The 12,942-nt window shown below is 33.2% G+C and overlaps 1 non-coding gene across 1 annotated transcript; it reads left to right on the forward strand.

Annotated features, from left to right (window-relative positions):
• The first annotated feature begins 4,933 nt into the window (after nucleotides 1–4,933).
• Nucleotides 4,934–5,005, forward strand: Trnat-ugu (transfer RNA threonine (anticodon UGU)). The gene has a single exon. It is a non-coding gene; the product is annotated as a tRNA-Thr (tRNA).
• Nucleotides 5,006–12,942: the final 7,937 nt, after the last annotated feature.

Genomic DNA, 12,942 nt, shown 5'->3' on the forward strand with positions numbered 1-12,942 from the left:
CCTATACGCCTACTTTGATGGCTGGACCGATGAAAAAATTTGTGTTACATTACAATCTATATTATAAGTGAGAGAGTTTGTATGTTTGTTTGCGTGTTTGTTCGTTACACAAATTGTTGTTACTGCAAATAACCTTACATATTGGGTATCAAAATGACCGGAATTGTACCGGGAAACTTCTAAACTATATTTGAACATCATTCTACGATCCAATTTAGGGGCCAAAATGTGGTCAAAATTGCCCACTTTTCCCCACTTTCGATGTTTGTTCGTTATACAACTTTCTGTTTCTGCACGTAACCACACATGGGGTATCAAAATGACCGCAATTGTACCGGGAAGGTTTAAACTACATTTCAAAAATTCCTATTCATTTACACAGTTTACAACGTACTTAAACCGGGCCTACCATAGCTATGCATACCCCTCTCATTTTGAAGCTAAAGTTGAATTGAAATTTGTCCCGGGAAGAATTTGTTTTTAAAAAGAGTGTGGGGTGTTATTGAAGAGGGGTGAAGGTTGGTGTGTATAGAGAGATACTGGCGTTGGGTGTTATGTACTGAGAAGGCTTTAAACTAATTTTTAAACCCGCCCTGGGTCAGGTATAATTGCTAGTAATGTATAATACAGTCCATCCAAGGAAATATACATACCCGGATTTTAGATTTATTCAATATCTAACCAATTGTGATTATCACCATGTGCGTCCTGCCACTCCCTATATAATATTCGCGGCTCAACCAAATTAACAATGTTTCACTTCTCATTGGGTCTCATTGTCCTCCGAAAACTATAATATCGGCAATTGGCTTAAATCAGTGAAATGTCACTCTTCTGGTTTAAAATTTAACGTCTTTTTTTATATATTTTGTAAACACATTTGAATCTTGTAGGCAACACACATAATGACTAATTCTTTTAGGGCCCATTTCGTTACAGATTAAGATATGCGAAACGTAAATTAGGACGTCTCTTACTGAAGTTTTAAACCATTAGGCTACATCGTCTCTGAATTCGTCGTCTTTTTTGGGTTTTGTTTATTTCTCAAAGTTTGGCGACGTTCCATCATGATTTCTTTTCTCACAATAACTATCCTCCCTAATGAGAGAAGCAGAGTTTCATTATTGGCGAAGTAGAGTGCTCCCAGAATATTATTAGGCCTACTTAGAGATTTGCTGAGATGAATACAAAATTACTCTCGGCAATTAAAATCAGATAATTAGGTTGGATCGGCCACATTCATTTGGCGGTTGAATGTTAGAAATTCATTACATTTAGATAGGTGTTTTATTCATAATGGGATGATTCACTTGGAAGCTGGGCCTGCAGCTGTCAATCAACTCGAACCTTGTCCAGAGCTCCATTATTTAAACAATTTAGGTAATATTCTGCATGCGGCAATTCAAGACACACAGCTCCCAAAAGTGCACTTTTAAAGAAACTGATTCAGACAAATACAATACAATTTGGGGAATAATTATGTGTATTATCACATTTCCTTTTTCACAGGTAGGTAGGCCTATCATGTAGATATCTACCACTTAAAATGTCTCCCAAGGTGCTGATACGACTGATTTTGAAAATCAGAAGACTGTAGATCTTGGCACAGACCGTACATGTATATAATATCATAAAGGTCGAAATATCACCACAGCTAAAAATTAAATTAATCCAGATGATCAACTGCTGAGCTTTCCGTGAAAACTGTTAACCTTTTCATCGGAACTTAGATCCCGGAAAAATAGCGGATGCGTACGATTTAATAGCCGATTATAACCCAACGCACACTCTGTGAAATCAATTAGGTAACGGATATTATAGCAATAATAACAATATTATAATAATTGTATAATTGTTGAATAATGACTTTTGTGGTCAACCTTTGTAGTTGATTGTCAAGAATTAGAATTCAAGAGCTCAAACTTCGACACAGTGTCATTATTTTCATATTTTAATAAGACGGTACAGTATATGTCCCAGCATGATGCAATAACCGGTTACCTAGGTAAAACAGTAAAGGGATATAACAATTTTGTCAACGAAACCTTGAAGCCTGATCAAATACAACTCGGGGCGTCTGCAAGGGAAAAAACGATAATCGAATCATTATATGACAACGTTATGACGTAACAAACTGTTTAAATTAATTTAATCCTATTTATTTTTGTCGATTTTAGTCATAAATAAAAACATTTTCCGCTACCTACTTAAAACCCACCCTTCTCACCGTACATGCATATACGCTTGAAGCCACGAAGTCTAGTAATAATGTTTTGTATATCAAATAAATTATTGTTCGATTACGAAAGTAATATTGTTTATTCTTAATTTTATTCTTTAGGTCCGCTTTCAAATTCTTTGTTATTCATGATTTCTTTTTAGTGCTTCTTTTTAAAGATTTACCGTGTTGATTTGTCAATAGATTAGATAAAAGAGACACATCGAATTTAAAACCGGTTGTTCATTGTATGCATTGTGAATTTAGAAATGCAATATTTACATTATTCTATTTTTACAATTTTTACAGCAGGTAATATTAGCAGAAATTGAAATTCTCATTGAATGCTTTCAATCTTTATAATCGTGCCATGATAGATACTATTAACATCTACTTATCCCCACAGCAGCAGCATAAAACCGAAGCCGTCAATTTTACGTCATACAGTCACGAGGGTAGTGACGTAGGCTGGATGTCATTGGTTATCACGTCATTGAGCTGCTTGCATGTCAAGTAACAACGAAATAGAGATCCTGATAATTTGCAATAAGTTTTCCACGAAATGAAACATAAACATGATTTAGAATCTTAAAACGAGGGTGACGTTGATTTAATGACTATTATTTTTTTCTCTACACGAAAAACACGGTGCTCAAACGACTATATGAGTGTGGTGGCCTGTCTCTCTTGTGGAAAACCGTTCCACCAGAAACTGTCTATCGAGTTTGATTGATTGGTGCATCAAATCGTCTTGATATACTTTTTTATACTTATACGTTTACTTTTTTACAAAAACATTAATGTTAGCCCTTGTTTACTTTATTTCTTTTATAATATAGTTGTTGTTTCTTTCTTATTGATTATTGTTGTTAGATCAAAATTTATGAATTTTAACTAATTTATTTTTTGTGACAGGAGTCAAACCTCGATTAGCGAAAGCTATTTTTTGGCTCCTTTTCACATATTGTACTGTTTGTATGATGTGAATAAAGTTGAAAGTTAACAGCATTATTATGAGCAACTACAATTTACAATTCCTATAATATTGTAGGTATTGGTGACCTTAGTTGTAGCCACCGTGGGTCTATCTAAGGATTAAGAATTTTGAAAAATAAACATGATATAAATAGGATAAAATATGCCATACATGCCAAATTTAATTTTTCGTGATCAATATTAATTACTCTCTATTCTTAATTCTGGCCCCGAAACCTTGACTCAGAAATACCGGGATGGTGTCCGGCGGGGGATAGTTTTACCTTAGTTAAGCATAGTTACATTCTTTCACATTATTGATTGTTTCCATCCCCGAAACCTCGGCTAAGAAATACCGGAATGGTGTCCGGTGGGGGATAGTTTATTAACATTAGTTAGGGTCTAATGTAAAGCACCTAGAGGGGTCAGTGATCCATTAGGCGCTATATAAATATTGTTTATTATTATTATTAATAATATAATGTAAACTTGAATATTGTTGGCTTGTTACGTAGGGCCTACAGACATTCCAAATCTAGTGATATGCCCATAATTCAAATACTAATAATAGGTGTGGAAACTTCCCATAATGCTAACTTGTTTATTGATTGTCTGAAGTACTTATAATTTACCTCCGCCAATTATCATTGTGATTATTTTCTGCTTTTATTTCACTCACGAGAATTTATGACGACATATCGCAAAACGACTGACCAACTGAGGGCGGTATAGCCATTATTTTCATTATCAAATATCCATTTGTTTTAATTCATGCAGTTATCATTATGTCTATTCTATTTTTTATTTTCCCGAATATTAGACAGAATTCACGGCCGTCAATAATATGGCGATGGATATGGCTATCGAATGACTTCAACAGTAACAACACTAGGTCCATGTTGCTCAACCCATAACACGTCTGGGAAAAGAGTCTATGAGGGCTCACGGTTGAACGATTTTGGATTCTCGCCCTGGTGACGCAAATCAACACAGCTATTGTGTGACATTGTTTAAATTATTTTACAAATTTGAAATGAATTTTTGAAAACACTATAATTATAGTCTTGTCTGTATGCCTAACATTTCTACATATTATCTTGGGATTATTTTTCAATTTTATTTCAATATGTTTCTTTCTTGTTTAAAACTTTGCTTGTTTTGTTTAGGGCATCTATTATAAAAATTCCGGAATTTACGCTAATTAAAATAGAAATTAAAAAACTAAATCAATTGGTTTTATGTAACTATACTTAAACTGATTATCTTTCCTTAAAAATTAAAACATTAAACAATCTACAAATTAATAGTGGACATTGGCGTATCTTGGGAGAAACTTAAATATTTCTTTAAAATCAAATATTAAATTATCTCAATATTTATTTTAAAAATAATTTTGATATTGAAAATGTGTATAGTTGGTCGCTTTCCTGTAGATGCTTTAATTGTAGATTGTATTTGTTTTGGTTTATTTCTGTGCTCTGTTCTAGCATAGGTGTTTAGCACCTGTTAGATCTTTCCTTGCCTTTTATATTTGTTTTGTCTTCTTTGTATTGTATATGGCAGAAAATTGAATAAAAAAAATGCGAATACAGAGCGTTACCGATGACAAAATGCTCCGTTTTATCGAAGCTCTCTTCAAGTTTTAATTCCTTTCACACCTTAGAGGGCGCAATATTTCGATAGATACGTTAAGTATAGGTACTTTCCCTGAAAGTTTCGAAATGTGATAATACCATACATGGCTCTGTGGTCTAGTGGTATGATACTCGCCCTGTAAGCGAGAGGTTGCAGGTTCGAATCCCGCCAGAGACATTTTTTCATACAACTAAAAAATACGGAACTTTCGCCAATGAGCTATGCTCGACGCGATTATGAGATCATGTTCCGAATATGAGCACTGTTTCTATAATTTACAGTATGATTTATATATATATATATATATATATAAACTCATCAGGCAAAGAACATTAATTCTAAACCGCCCGGTGATATACTGAAATTTAATTAATTAATTTGAAACGATAAAGATGAGGAAATCTGTGAGAATGAGAAAAAGTCGCCCCAACCGAGACTCGAACTCGGACCGCCTGCTTGATATGCAGATGTCCTAACCATTAGACCACTGGGGCTTTCATGGTATTGTTCGAACTCGATTGGATAGCGACTCTTTAACATTCTCGGCGTGGTACGGCGGAACAGCACTAGTCCTCAGTTGTACGCACGCGCACCAGAGATCAAATTGATACGCCCTCATCTTACAGTATTTTTATTCACGAGGCGGGATCTCCGAAGAGATACTTTTATATATATATATATATATATATATATAAACACCTCGGGCAATGAACATTAATTCTAAACCGCCCGGTGATATACTGAAATTTAATTAATTAATTTGAATATATATATTATATTTTTTTTTATTGGTCTCTTTTTTTCTCATTTTGTTATCTTTTTTTTCGTCTTTTCGTATTTGTATCGTTCCCGTTGTCACCCTAATTAAAATTAAAGTTTAATAAAAAAAAAATAATAATAAAAATAAATGCTTAGATTAGATCACAAGTTTGAATGCCATCCACATAATACATTTTTTCACCATGAAAGTGGCCCGTCTGGAAAATAATTAGTAGGGGAGAGCGGTGCTAGTTGGGATGGTAAGTTAGGACACATGGCCGTCCCGGTAGCCGGCCATGAAACAAGCTCCTCAAAATCTATCATCTTTATTATGACGTTTCAGCGTCATATCCATTTAGGCCTACCGATATATAGCAAAATTGTAAATGTTTGCATTTTCATCCAATTCATTTGTAAAAACAACAATAATTAGACTTCAATTTGTGAATGCTAGATTTTGAATGAAAATTTAGAAGCACAAGAAGCGACTCAGGTCATTTGTTACTCTGTTGTTTTCTTCGTATCACACAATCAAGAACATAATCAGATGCATTATGGGACCGTTTCTTTCTGTCTGCTGCCATCTAGTGTCGTTGCTTTTATTACCCCAGGTTAAATATATAAACGGTGCTATTGATTGACGTTTTGACATGCTATAAATATGATAAGATAATATCACTATAATTCTGTACGCATTCCTGTGTTTATTACTAAATAAGAATAATTAATTTAAGTAAAACAAATAACAAAATAATTAAAATTACCTACAACATTAAAGTTAAACAATTACTAGTTCTACTACTAGATTGTAGGCCTACACAGAAAGAACTTTAACGAAGACTGTGTTAAAGCAAAAGATTAGATTTTTGCAGAGAGAAATTCGTTTGGTGCGTCCTCATACGGTTGGTGCTATACACGGTGTGTAAATCATCCTTAGTGGTAGGATTATTTTGGTGAGTGTATGCCTACTCTACTTTATCTATACTGTAGTAGGCCTATCGGTATTATTGGTTCTTGTCATAATCATTGACTGCAAGTCATAATTCAAATGTTTACATTTGATAATAGAATAATAATAATCAAATATGGTTGCTAGGGCTGTGCCACAATCGTGTTTCTTATTGCCAAGCGGAACACACGTATTGGTATTAATTATCTTAAATAAGTAACTTATGCTAATATGTAAATGCGTAATTGATAAGTTGTAAATACGACTATCTAACGCAGCTACATCTGACACTAAATGAACGTTGTTTGAAAACATTATAAGCATTAGGCCCCTCATATCTGTACGTAAAATATATATCTATATGCGGGATTTTGCTACGAGGTTAAAGTTGGTTATTTAAGGTAGGAATATGTTCATTCATTGTATTATTAATATTATTAGGCCTACTGTTTAATGTATTGAACTTTGTACTATAGTATGTCAGGCCTATGGAAAGTATATACAGTATGAAAGGATAGTGCTATCACTGTGGGTTTACACGTTGATGGAAAATGTTAGTTTATTATTATAGGCCTAATGCATTGTTCTATATATCTATTCATTCTAATTAACTGTTTTACTATTGTTTAAGTTTATTTGAAGAGGTAAACTTTATTGAACAAACGCTTTTGTATCAGTGGCACACGTTCATAATTTATACGGAAATACAATAACAATTTACTGTGTCAATTCTACAATCTTTATAACTACATGAATGGCGGTTAATAGACGTATAACCATTTATTTTGATAAAACATAAGAAGTATACAGAGAAATAAGATTATGACACACAATTTTATGATGTAGATAAGTTCCTCTGTGACATATTGACGCCAGTGTATCACCTCGTATCCGCAAGGAATCACCAAAATGAACAATCATTATCAAACTGACAAACAATCTTATTTATCACATATTTAGTCATGACTTAATTCTTCATCAAATCCTTAATCACGAATCATACTGATATATGAGTAATAAAAAGAAGTATGTTTAATTGTTTGTTTATTTTGATATTAATTTATTCTGCATAATAAATGAAAATAACATAAATCAATAATATTCGTTGCATAAACCTCAAACAAGTTTACCCACAATTTACGGTAACCAAAACAAATTAGTAAGTTTCACTGCACAAAAAAGTGTATATTTACTGTTTAGTATATATGACGAGAATATTTCCTATAGGAGGCCTACGATTAAAAATGCATGCATGAGTTTCTAAAGTTATGAAGGCTTACTGAATTTTATCTTTAGAAAGTGTTTTAATAAACAATTAATAATAAACCTTGCTACATTAATGTAGTATGCCTATCTTGTACTATTATGACACATCTCATTTTATCCGCCGAATCTCAAAACGCGAACAACTACGCATGCGCCAATCATTGTCTCTGAACAGCACAACAATGTATTGTATTTGGCAAGGATTGTACATGTAAGAGTATTTATTTATATTTATTATATATTTATTTACTTTATTCAAAACAACGTTTAGCCACGAAGCTTAGTCTAAAAATGTTTCCCGCCGAGGAGAGTTACATCCGGCCAACAGTTAGTAGACAAATTAAGTAAAGCATTTAGATCGTGGGCTAGCCTTAAGGACAGATAAACCTTTTGGCTATTCTAAAGAGAGAGAGAGAGAGAAAGAGCAAGAACAAAAAATCCAATACACTGCATTAACAAATTGGAATTTACTTCAAATGTTATTTTCGCTCCCCATCTATCATTACACGTCTGGAAGTTTGTATAAAGTCACATCATGCTGACAGCGACACATCAAACTGAAATGGCTTGACAGCAGAGTAGGTCAGAACTTGTAACACTCGAACTACTTTTTCAATCAAATGTTCATCTTGGAAAACGTTCCATCGTCTATAAAATGTATGTATAGTATTGTATTATGTCTGATGGAATTTTAGTGGTGGAACATTTCTTGCATCAAGGTGCAGATGGGAACGCGTTTTGAACTTTTTTATAAACAAATTTTAAAATATCGTTGTTCTGCAATCAAAATGCCTCAATATTAGGAAGTTTGTCGTCGGTAATCTCAAGTCGAAAGCTATAAGCTCTTTGGGACATGTGAAAAGTACGTTATGATTTCAGTAATGTGATTTGTAAATTAAAACCTCTTTCGGTAAAGATGATACACTACTACATAAAAAGAAGGTCAGATTTGTAATTATGGAAAGTTCAATCGAAAATCGCGTCGAGAAAATGTCATAAAAAGACAAGAAAATTTAATATCTCAAGACATTGCATTAAGAGCAGAATGTGAATAGTAAAATATCAGTACATTAACAAAAAAACTGGTTCAATTTCTATCTTAATGTAAGCCTAGTAAGACAGGTTAATGGGGAAAGGATCACTTCAGTAACCAGACATAATATTTCCTTGAAGGGCCTAGCAAAATTGTTCAAATACTATATAGGCATAAGAACTAAAGTCTTCGTTACTGTTATGTCCTGTTTCCGGTTCCCGTGTTGTCCTGTTTTCTTTTTCAGTTTTATGGGATACAAGCTTCGCGTTTTGGAATTTTACCCCTCTTATTTTAATCATATTTACTGTTAATTTTTATTTACTATGAAATTATAAGAGAAATAAATGTTACTTTGATTGATTGATTGATGATTGATTGAATAGATATGTTGTTTTTGATCAAATAATTATGTGGCATTAAAAGTAATGGTATATTCAAATAAAAAAAAATAAAATAAGGGGGACAACATATCTTTAAGGAGAACATTTAAAGTAAAGAATGTGTTAACACTACGGCCTGTTGATGGGCCACTCCTATTATGGGGACACTTTGTCCAGGTGTCACCATTGGTCCAGCTCAGAGGTAGTTCTGATACGTCATAATTTAATAATAAATAATATATATATTAATATTTAATAATACGCCACAATGTTTCTTATTAGGAATAATTCAATTAAGCCAAATCGCCGAGATGATATGAATATAGAAGAGTCAGAGACATATATTCATTTTGTTTACCAACTTCTGATTCATGGCAATCAATGCTTGTTCAACTTTAATTTGCTTTGACGTACCTACGGCTGTCCTAATTTGTCAATATGTATGTCAAACATACTGTTGATCTCTTATGAAATAGGCAGTATAATTATTCTACTCAAAATTAATGTATGTACACAGATTAAAAAAAAACACCACACAATTTGTGTTCACTCTGTGTTTATATTACGTATGTACTGTGTTTTACTATGTGTCTTGACACAGACATAAATATTACGTTTTCAACATACAGATAACGGACTCACTCACAATTCGTACGAGGCTAATAATATATGAGTATAAGTCTGACTGTCGTTGTCGTTGACGAGTCAGTCTCTCTGATAATCCACGAAATATACCATCAATTTTAAATTCAAACTCCAGAAATCATTGTCAGGTACAGTAGCCTACATTTAATTAAACAGAAATGTACTAAACATACATCTACATCTTTGAATAGTAATAGTCGTCACTTACTTAGGCCTACATAGCCTACTTATAAAAAATCAGATCCAAAATAGCGTAACCTGATTCTTGATAATATAATAGTGTTTACATAACCTGACTCGTATTAATTACGTAACCAAGTTCGACAAAAAACGCCAATAATTCATTTGAACACGTTTATATGCCACATTCTTTAGTGCACGGGACCTTATCCATTAAAAATACTTTTGGTAATATATAAATAAATAAAACATTTCTTCTATGTTTACTCAACACTTTTATTTGTATTGCATACAATATAATAATGATAATAATAGTAGTATGTACAGTAGGCCTATACATTTTTTTTTGGATTCTGCGGATTCGGAGAAGATACTTCCGGATGTGCGCCCTCTTGCGATAGCCCCAATATTATACGTTCTACCTGTAATAATATCATCCAACCTGTTTATATTATTATTATTTAACATTGTTTTTTAATTTTGTCATAATGAAAATTCACTGTTAACTCCTTCATACCGTACCTATCACTTATGTTGACTACATTTCCGATGCTCAATTTTACCAGAGGAAACATTGTAATACTTTTAGTCAGCTCACTATGTCGGTCGGTTGGTCGGTCGGTCGGTCTGTCGGTTGGTCGGTAAACACTAACTTGTCCGTGCAACGTGACTCTACAGCTCACTATGTCGGTCGGTTGGTCGGTCGGTCGGTCGGTCGGTTGGTTGGTCGGCAAACACTAACTTGAGCACGACTGCAGCCATGTAGCCTATGGCCTTGTTTTTTCAGCTTTGGCATTACCAACTAGCGTGTACCTGTTTTCATTGCCTTTTATACCTGCTCGTTTTGTATTTGAAAACAATTTGATTTGAAAAATATTGAAGTTTCAAGGAGCCATACGTAATTTTAGCACCTAATAATATTTGTTTGCTTTTTATATAATGCTCGTTTTGTATTTTGAATAAATTTGAATAATACACGTACTAGCGGTTAAGAAAATGTACGGTAAGAAGTTTAGCAATAAATGGATGGTTTATTACTTTTGATTAACCCTTTTTTTACTATTACAAAACAAAAATACCAGAACATTTTCATTTTGAGCTTTGGGAATCGTATTATCCCACACAAAGTGTCCGTTTTCCTCCGAGAAGGTCAACCCGTTCCACTAAGGGTATTAATAGTAATCCTCATAGACTTCCAATTTCTGTTCTAAACAAATAAATATGGCTATTGCATTTTTTTATTGAAACTTTACTTTTGGGGGAAAAAGTACTTTCGGGCGGGGAAGATGTGATGAATTGAGTATTGAGGGCGATGTGTAGTCATTCTGTAATTGGAATACAGGTGACACTGTGTGGTAAAAGACCGTGCGTAAGCAGAGCGGGTCTTTTGTTCGTTGTGTTTCAGGCTCTCGCTATGTTACAGTTTTGTTTGAGAGTTTGTTTAAGCTCTTGCTATGTTCTTATTTTGTAAGTACTAAGCTTAACTTGTATATGTATAAGCAACTGATTTACCATATGATAACTATAATCATGCTTACAATTAATGAAACTTGCATTTACAATATTTATCTTAGTTTTGCTCGGTCGGAAGTATAATAATCAGGAGTTGTTATCTTGTTATCACGAGTTGATGCTGTGTCATACGTTGGTGTTGATAACTTGAGGTACTATTATATTTTGATTGTTCGTTGTTGGATTAGTGTTGTGAATTATTACTTATTGTTATAATTGACTGTTAGATACAGTGGCAATTGTTATTTGTATTCATATTTTGCAGGGCTTGAATCTTGAATCTTGAATTCTTGTACTTGAAATGACTTAGGCCTATGTAATGATTTGATGCTGAAGTACAATATATACGAAACTGATAAAATCGCACTGAAGGAAAGAAACCAAGTGTTTTCTCCTCTTTATTTGTTCGAAACCACGACATTACAATGAATTGATACGGCTGTTCATAATATTGTGTTGTATAGTAGCGATTATTAGCGAATGGTTATCAAACACTTACTCCCCGCTTCAAATAGTATCGATGTGCTTTTAATTGTTTTATACTTGAGGCAGTTTTGATTAAATATGGATCACACACAAGAACTAACCTGATTATAGTTACAACAAAACATGATTTAAACACGATATTACGTATTGTCATTTTCTACAACATCATACGTTTTGAGCGTCACGCTGCAAACGTTTGCTATTAACAGTACAATCTCTAAATTCTGCAGCATAATATTGTGTCAATATCCTTATAATTCGGGCGTGTTAGTTTAATGTAACTTCCTCCGAGGCAGCTTTTGATATTTTAACTGAAAAGGTACTTGACGTGGGATATTACGATACTAAAATCCAGATTCCGATTATTAATATTATTATTTTCAAGGTTGTATAACACATTGTAGATGATAAACCACGGTCATCAGTGGGTTTAGTTTAAGAATCTTTTCTTAGTTTGAAGAATCTATTAATCAGTGTTCAAAATCATTGATCGGATGTCGTGAACAATTTCCCTTAGCAATGACAAATTTTCCATTTTTTCAACAATTTTATAGCCAAGAAAAGAACTTTAATCTGCAAATTTACTATTATAAAATGTTTTAAAATAAAACGTCCCTAACAATAACAAATAATATAAATGCTAGTACTTACTAGGCCTATAATTTTCAATACATTTTTAGATTGAAGATGGTCCATCACTCTCATATTAAACCTTGTTTACCAGAGTAAGCCAAGTATTACCACGATTTCATACGAATAGTAGGCCTACACTTTTACGGCAAATTCACTATTCGGAAAAGGCTTACTTTTCATTTTAACAGCATTCGGATTCGGTTTTGATACGAATTTCTAGACCTATAAATGTAGGTTTAGCTAAGTCACATGCATAAATCATTGAAATCGT

The sequence above is a fragment of the Antedon bifida genome, chromosome 6 (genome assembly GCF_963402885.1).
Source record: "Antedon bifida chromosome 6, ecAntBifi1.1, whole genome shotgun sequence".
Lineage (NCBI taxonomy): Eukaryota > Metazoa > Echinodermata > Crinoidea > Comatulida > Antedonidae > Antedon > Antedon bifida.